Source organism: Rattus norvegicus, chromosome 2, assembly GCF_036323735.1.
Source record: "Rattus norvegicus strain BN/NHsdMcwi chromosome 2, GRCr8, whole genome shotgun sequence".
Classification (NCBI taxonomy): Eukaryota; Metazoa; Chordata; class Mammalia; order Rodentia; family Muridae; genus Rattus; species Rattus norvegicus.
This window is the reverse complement of record NC_086020.1, coordinates 81,972,234-81,980,722: the sequence shown is the minus strand read 5'-3', so window position 1 is coordinate 81,980,722 and position 8,489 is coordinate 81,972,234. Positions and strand designations below refer to the sequence as shown.

The following is an 8,489-nucleotide window of genomic DNA, read 5'->3' as shown; positions in this document are numbered from 1 at the left end:
CACTATGATTACACTGAGCACAGCATCAGGAATCAGGATCTACTTGAGTTCTAGTAACCAAACTCAAGTCCTCAAACTCATAGTATCTTCCGTCCACTGTACCGCATCCCCAGGCCAACATCACATAAGATCTCATTCACACCAGCGATGAAGTCAACTTTTCTCTCTGCTCCCTCTTATCAATGAATGAAGGTTAACTTCTAATAGGGTGGCTAGTTTTTAAGCATTTTGCAAATCCTGGCCAAAAAACAAATGCAGTTTAAATGAAAACTTGGAGAGCATGGGGAATTTTTATGAAATCTCTGTGGACATTTACTTCTTACTGTTTTGGCAATGTAAATAAGAATTAGCATATAATGGGGCAATTTTTAAAATTATTAGTATAACTTATGAAAGTCAATTGATGTTTTACTTTTTAGAGAAAAACGTTATTTTTAGATATAAAATGTATTTTCATGTGCATTAAAATTAAATTTAATGTTATTAAAAATCTCTCTCATTCCAGAAGTTAATTCTTGGAGTATTCAGATGTAAACCAATATTAAATTATACAAATATTTATCACATTTTATCAATGTAAATATGCAAACTTTATATTTATAAATTATTTGCCATCCCAGGAATGGTGAAACATTTCTGAAATCTCATTGTTCAGGTGATTGAGGTAGAAGATGATTCACTGCTGGACTCAATCACACGGAAAATTTGAAACCAGCCTGGGCTACATGAGACTGTGCTCCTAAACAAAAACATAACAATAATTAAAGTATTGCTTCGATCTTTTAAATGAGACATGTATCCTCTGTATCTTCTGTTCTTCTGTGAAATTTTCTAAGAGTGAATACCACTATATATAGTTGAAACTATCAAGAGAGATGGGCTGGAGGAGAGCGTGTGATAAAAATGTAAGGACAAATGGAAACAGTATCAGTGTGATTCTCCAAGTATACATGCCATGTTAACAAACTGAAATATGATTATTAACTCAGACCTTTAAGACAAGTTTTAGCATATTGAATATAGGACTAGTGAACCAGAATATAAATAACCAAAATTAACTTCTATTGATGATATAGATAGATAGATAGATAGATATAGATATATATGGGTCATTTAATGTTTTATTTTTAGCTATACCCTATTAAAACTAAAATATAAAGATAAGGATGTCTGTCTCTTTCAATGAAAATTTAATTTAAATATTTCAAGTGGAAAAGCATTGTGTGGTTTGGAGTGAGACATGTCCCTTATAAACGGATGTGTCAGTCATGCTGTGAGGAGAGGTAATGGGAGTTTTTGAGGTAGATTCTAGTTTGAAGTAAGTAACTGAGGCCATCTTTGCATGTTCATCCCTCTGTGAGTTCACTGTGTGCTGTTTAAGATGTGATCACTTGCCTTCCTTCTTATGTCTAACTCTTGTTGCAATGCTCCTCTGCTGCAGTGGAATCATACCCTGCTATCACTGTAAGCTAATTAAACTTTTTTTTCACACATTAGTTTTGGTTATGATATTTTATCACAGCAATAGAAAAGTTACTAATAAGAGCATCAGTAACACATACAAATATATGTGAAAGGGAATTTATCTTTTATGCTTATATTTGAATAAAATTTTCTGCAAAGTTTGGTTTCTTAGTTACTATACAGCTTTTCATAGAAAATTTATTATTAATAAATTTGGACTATAAAAAATACACTTAGTCCAGCTAAGCCATATCAACTTGAGAGAGAAGAATCAAAGCCAGTGTCAATGGCAAATGCTCCCATGTTAATATATAACCTGTGGTCTTTCAAATAATCCAGAAACATCATACAAATAACATACCCACATGCTCAAGGGGACTACTCTATTTTGAATGACTAAAACTACTTTGATGTAGTTATAAGCTAAAGGGCATATGGAAAAATAAGTTGTAACATATCTATATTAATTCTAGGCAAGGGGATTCTAGTGATAAATTATTTATACAAATTAAAGATGACACTGCAGGGCTTCCCCTGCCTATTAAACCTAGATGTTTATAAAAACAACTTAACTTCAACATGTTTTCTTATTTCTTAGACTTTATTTCTCTAAGAGCACATCAATGCAATAAAGATTAACACTCCTTTCATGATATTTTAAAAAAGATATTTCCTACTTAATACCCTACCTCAAGAATAGGGAAGTATTAAGTTTAACTTTATGAGAATAAAATTTATTAAGCTGCTGATATAATTTATGACTGATATCTAATATCCATATGAATAAAAATGATTAAAGGTTTCACAGGAGATACTTTAGAAGGTCCTGTGGAGTCGTTTGTATTGTCACAAGAAAAGCAAACAGTGGGAACTGAAAATATCTTTACCATCTGGACCTAAGTCGTACTTAGCTTCTTCCCAAGAAGTGAGCAATAAAAGCAACAGAATACACAATGACAGCGGGAATTGCCTTCAGCCATGTGCCTAGAACTGTCCAATGACCAGCTCTCTGAGAGAAAGTAAACATTCAAGGAACATTTTTCAGCTTTGATTTGACATATTTGTTGTTTTCTATAATAAAATTTGACTAAGAGTGATGATGGAGAAGAGTTTAGCCCCATGAAGCTACAGAAGGCTGTGCTACAGAAACTTTCTATAGCTGTGAATTTGAAATATTGTGTACAGTGTGCAGAGTCCTGAAGGAGTAGGATAATACATGGGAAGGGACCAAGTTTCCTATTGTAATGATACAGCCTTGCCAAGACATCAGGTGCCATACCCCAACAGGGTTATGTAGAACAAACTTTTACTCATAAATCCTCCTGTGACACAGTTAAGTGGCGTTTTCCCTTCCTGGCTTAGTTAACTTCTCCAGAATAATTTAGCTGCAACTGTTCTCAATTGGTTTCTCCTTCATAATGATGTATTCTTGGTTTGTTTTGCAGGTAATCCTGGCATTGGCTTCCACAGGACCATTCTCCCTTTATGTCAGGTCTGGAATAGATAGAAATTAAAAGTTTAAAACTCCTTTTTACATTTTTATATGTTAAATCAAATCGACTGTCATCTTTTTTATCAGCTACTTATGGCACAAAGATATCCTATTAAGATTAAACATTTTAAGGACAATCTGACTATGTTCAAGGTTCTTAGAGACTTGAACACTCTCAAAATTATAACACATGAAGCTCATATAAATTACCTTCAAATTCCATATTAAAACGATTTTTTAACTATTCTAGATAGACTCACCACACACCACTTCACCCATCAACTGTTTTCATTCCATGCCAAAGTAGCTTCAGAATTCAAACAGTAAACTTCCTTAGGGGGCCTTCAGAGAGCAATCGCTTGTCTTGCACAAGGATCAGCATTTTCTCATGGGCTTGCTTCAGTTTTGGGATAGTCCAAATGTTAAGTCATATTGCGTGCATCTTTCCTTACCAGTTTAACAACACAACAAAACCTCGACGCTGGAGATTGTTTGTTTGTTTGTTTGTTTTAATACAAAAATGTTGGTTATAAAATTTGGTCTTCTGATGATGCACTGTTTTGCCTTCTAACTCAGTAGGTTCCCGAAGAATGTTCATTCACCATGTGGAAAACAGGCCTTTAGATACTTAGAGGTGTCTTGATAAGGGTGCAATTTGTGTCTTGTTGAGAACTGTTCTTTGTATTATTAAGAAATAATATAATTTTAAGATGTTAAGAGATAAACCATGTCTAAGAGCATAGAAGTACTGGGCACTAATCCTATTCTAATCTAAAGCTTTATTCATGTAGTCTTTCCATTAAAATAAAAATAAAATAATTGCTATGTGTTATTAACTATTATCAAGTATTATTTTACTGGAACATTCATTAATTCTTAGACCAAACTCAATACATTTTTCTTATTCAATATCATAATAAACAAAGCTATCATGATAAACAAAGTTAACATAATAAACAAAGTTTATAATTAATGCAAAAATATTATACTCAAATTTAAAGTATATATAATTGAAACAACACATAATAATTATCATAACTCTTCTAAATAGAAGGCCATATAATAGAACACATTACATTTACATCAAAAATGTATGTGTTTTCATTCCTGTTTAGATATTTGCTTCCATTGGTCTATTATTTAATAAAATAATACTACTTCATTTGGGGAATAGATTCTACTTCATTTCACTTGCTCTCAATTCCTAATGAATATGAAAAAGCATATTTTAATGTGTAGAGGAATTTCAATATAGTAAAATGGCTATTCTGGCAAGAGATTACATCCAAAGACTTCGTGATCCAGCTGTAATGCAGAGGCACTCTTAGTGCATATCTTCAAGGTAAAATTAGTTTGTAAAAGGAAACAGACATATTTGAAAGTGATGTCTGATTGAGGGGCAGACAAAGTGATGTATTAGAGAAAGATTTGACAGAATGGGTAAAAGATAGGAGACACCCAACTCTCTTGAGAACAGCACATGAAAGAGAAGTTGCTTAAGAGCAGAGCAGGGAGAGAGAAGTCAGTTAATCAAGTCATTTGGAGTCAGTGACTTGTGTTCAGTGTAGTAGAGTTGAGTTTGTTCATCAGTTCATCAAGTTCAGTGTAGGTCAGCAGAGGCAGTTGAAGGTAGAGATTAGAAGGATTTAAAAGTTTAGAACACATTTCCAGTGTTAGATTGAGGCCAGTAAGAGTAATTCCGGAGAAGCTGAGATGAGTCTTATTGAATTCAGGAATCTTGGAGAGGAGTTTGGCCCATAGTAGCTGAGTTTAATCAGCTAGCCAGAGTTCAGAAGAACGAAAAAATATGAGCTTATTTAGCAGTAAGCTTCCAAGATTTATAAAAGATATTAGTACATCAATATATTGAATTATGTAGTCATATTAATTATAACTTAGAATATAAAATATATTTTACAATAAATACAAATTAAAATTATATTATCAGTATAATGTTCAAAAATCTATATTGCAAAAGCTTAAAACACAAACTTAAAACATTTGTTGAAACCAAAAAAAAATCAGTGCTTTTTGTGTACTTAAGGATAGTGATTATGAAATTACTCTCACATGGTTGTGTTTATGCACACATGTGTTGGTTACTTTATATTATTTTCTCAAACCTAGACTATTGAGTAATTTTAAGAACAAATTTATAAAAATAATTCCCAAAAACTAAAAAAATATTTCAGACCACTAGTTTGAGTCACTTTCTTCTTAAAAATATAAGGCTTTTACATTATCACAAATGTTCAAAACTGGAAAGAAAATTGTTAAACATTCACAACAGACTGTTAAAAATACACATTTAATTAAAATGAGAGCTATTCTTATTGTTATACTGAATGATAATTTGTCAATTGTTAATTCACCCATTCATAAAATTCACCAACATGCTGTACTTATTTTCTTTTTTTTTTTAACCAGATACTATTCTAGCAAGTAAAACTGGAGGAATTAAGATAGTCTGGGTTATATCACTTAGGCTCATATTTTGTAGTTCCATCCATTTGTCTGCAAGATTCATGATGTCCTCATTTTTAACAGCTGAATAGAATTCAACTGTGTAAATGAACCACATTTCCTGCATCCATTCTTCCATTGTGGGACATCAGGGTTGTTTCTAGTTTCTGACTATTACAAATAAGGTTGTATGAACAGTTAAGCAAAGTCCTTGTGGGATGGTGGAGCATCTCTTGTGTATATGCCCAGAGTCGTATGGCTAGGTTTTGAGGTAGAACTATTCCCAATTTTCTGAGAAACTCCCAAATTGATTTCCAGGTTGGTTGTACAAGTTTTCACTCCTGCCAGCAATAGAGAGTCTTCCCCTTTCTCCACAAAATCACCAGTGCTGTCTCTTGAGTATTTTATCTTAGTCATTCTAATACTTGTAAGATGGAATTCAGTGTCGATTTGATTTGCATTTCCTTTATAACTAAGGAAAATAAACGTTTCTTTAAGTGTTTCTTGGCCCTTAGATTTTTTTTTTTGAGAATTCTGTTTGTCTCTGTACCCAATTTTTTACTGGATTCTTTGGGGTTTTGGTGTATAACTTCTTGAGTTCTTTACATAGTTTGCATTTACCCTCTTGTCAGATGTAGGGTTGGCAGAGATTTTTCCCATTCTGTATGCTGCTATTTTGTCCTATTGACAGTGTCCTTTGCCTTATAACAGCTGTTCAGTTTCATGAGGTCCAATTCATGAACTTGATTCTAGTGCCTGAGTTACTGGGTGTTCTGTTCCAAAAGATGCCTCCTGTACCAAGTCACTCAAAGATAGTATATTCTTTCTTTTCTATTAGATATAATATATCCAGTTTAATGTTGAAGTCTTTGATCAATATGGATTTGAGAAATTTTAACATGACCTAGGTATAGAGATATATATGATAGATGTATAAATTGGATCAATTCTGCTAATAAATAATTTTAATTTAAAATATTAGATTATGTACTATATTATTTTATTTTCATTCAAAGCAAAATATGCCACAAATGAGATGTGTGCTTTCAATTTACATAGAAATATAAACCATGATGATTGTTCAACATAATATAATACATCATTCAGTGGTTTTCAGAGTTGGTCAACATTTTCATTTTATATTAGTCAGTCTTGAAAATGGCATTTTGCATACTCATATAACATATCATGAGTTTTTCAATAACTTTGCATATGTTTGGGTAATACAAATTTGCAGTCATTAGTAGAATCATAAAAGAAATTGTTTATACGACTTTCTTAAACTGATGTAAAAACCCACTCAATAATTTCTTTAAATGAAATGCAAGTCAAACAGCAATTTCTAGGTCAAATACTCTGACATAATGCATACAAGGGTATGTAATTTAAATGTTGAGAAATATTGGAGGAAAAATATTGAAAGTCCTTATTTTCTATAAGTAAACCTGTACATTTCTTTTAAAAGAAAACGCCTTGTTTTCACAATAAGACAGCAATTCATAGCACACAATACTCTCATGTCCTTCCTGGGTTGTTTTAGGCAGTGTTCGCTGGTATTGTATTATATAACAGCAAGTGCAGCTTAAAGTCTACAAATACCAGGATCAGAACGAAGTTTCCAGTGACATCATTAAACGCAACATTGACATGCACTGTCAAAAATACTTTAGATATTTTCCAGTTCCATCCATTCTACAGCAAATACATAGGCTAATGCCAGCAGCAAACCACTGAACTAAGAATGAGACCCCAGTTGAAGGATTCAGAGAAAGGACTGAATGAGCTTGAAGGGGCTTGAGACCCCATATGAACTACAATGCCAACCAACCAGAGCTTCCAGGGACTAAGCCACTTCCCAAAGACTATACATGGACTGACCCTGGACTCTGACCTGATAGGTAGCAATGAATAGTCTAGTAAGAGCACCAGTGGACGGGGAAGCCCTTGGTCCTGCCAAGACTGAACCCCCAGTGAACGGGATTGTTGGGGGGAGGGCGGTAATGGGGGAAGGATTGTGAGGGGAACACCCATATAGAAGGGGAGGGGGAGAGGTTAGGAGGATGTTGGCCTGGAAACGGGGAAAGGGAATAACAATTGAAATGTAAATAAGAAATACCCAATTTGCCCTTTCCCCTGGCTGGCAGAGCAGAGGCTGCAAGATGCCTGGAGTTGCTGTAAAAGATGTTAACCAGCAGGAGTTCGTCAGAGCTCTGGCAGCCTTCCTCAAAAAGTCTGGGAAGCTGAAAGTCCAGAATGGGTGGACACAGTCAAGCTGGCAAACATAAAGAGCTTGCCCCATATGTTGAGAACTGGTTCTACACACGAGCTGTTTCCACAGCACTCTACACAAGAGCTGCTTCCACAGCACGGCACCTGTACCTCCGTGGTGGTACTGGGGTTGGTTCCCTGACCAAGATCTAAGGAGGTCTGCAGAGAAAGGGTGTTAGGCCCAGCCACTTCAGCAGAGGCTCTAAGAGTGTGGCCCAACCTCCGGGTCCTCCAACCCCTGAAGGGGCTGAAAATGGTGGAAAAGGACCAAGACAGGGGCTGCAAGCTAACACCTTAGGGACAGAGAGATCTGGGCAGGATCGCCGGACAGGTGGCAGCTGCCAACAAGAAGCATTAGAACAAAGGATGCTGGGTTAATAAATTGCCTCATTCATAATTTTTTATGAAATACCCAATTTAATAAAGATGGAGGAAAAAAACTTTAGATTCATTATCTGTTTGATTTTAACTTAATTTCTGGTCATTGAATATCCAGAAAACTTTTCAACTGGCAGTTTTTATGCTCAATACAGAATTCTACTGCAGTTCCATATGAGGTTGTAAGCTTATGAAGCCATGATATTCAGAACCAAAGAGGTTGGCAGTTTACCAGGGGAGCTTTGGAAACTTCTACACTACAAGGCTGGGATTCACTAAATAGGAATGACTGGGGCAGGCTTCACCAAAGGAACACAATATATCCGACTTCCTTTTTGAATGATCATTTATGCAAACTTGAAAAGTATCTGCCTTCTATATAAAAAACAGTGCCAAAATATTTAGAAGCTGGGCCCTCTATAGT

General features: G+C 34.6%; 1 pseudogene; it reads left to right on the top strand.

Annotated features, from left to right (window-relative positions):
• Window positions 1-7,578: 7,578 nt before the first annotated feature.
• On the top strand, window positions 7,579-8,074 carry Rps19-ps9 (ribosomal protein S19, pseudogene 9; annotated as a pseudogene).
• Window positions 8,075-8,489: the final 415 nt, after the last annotated feature.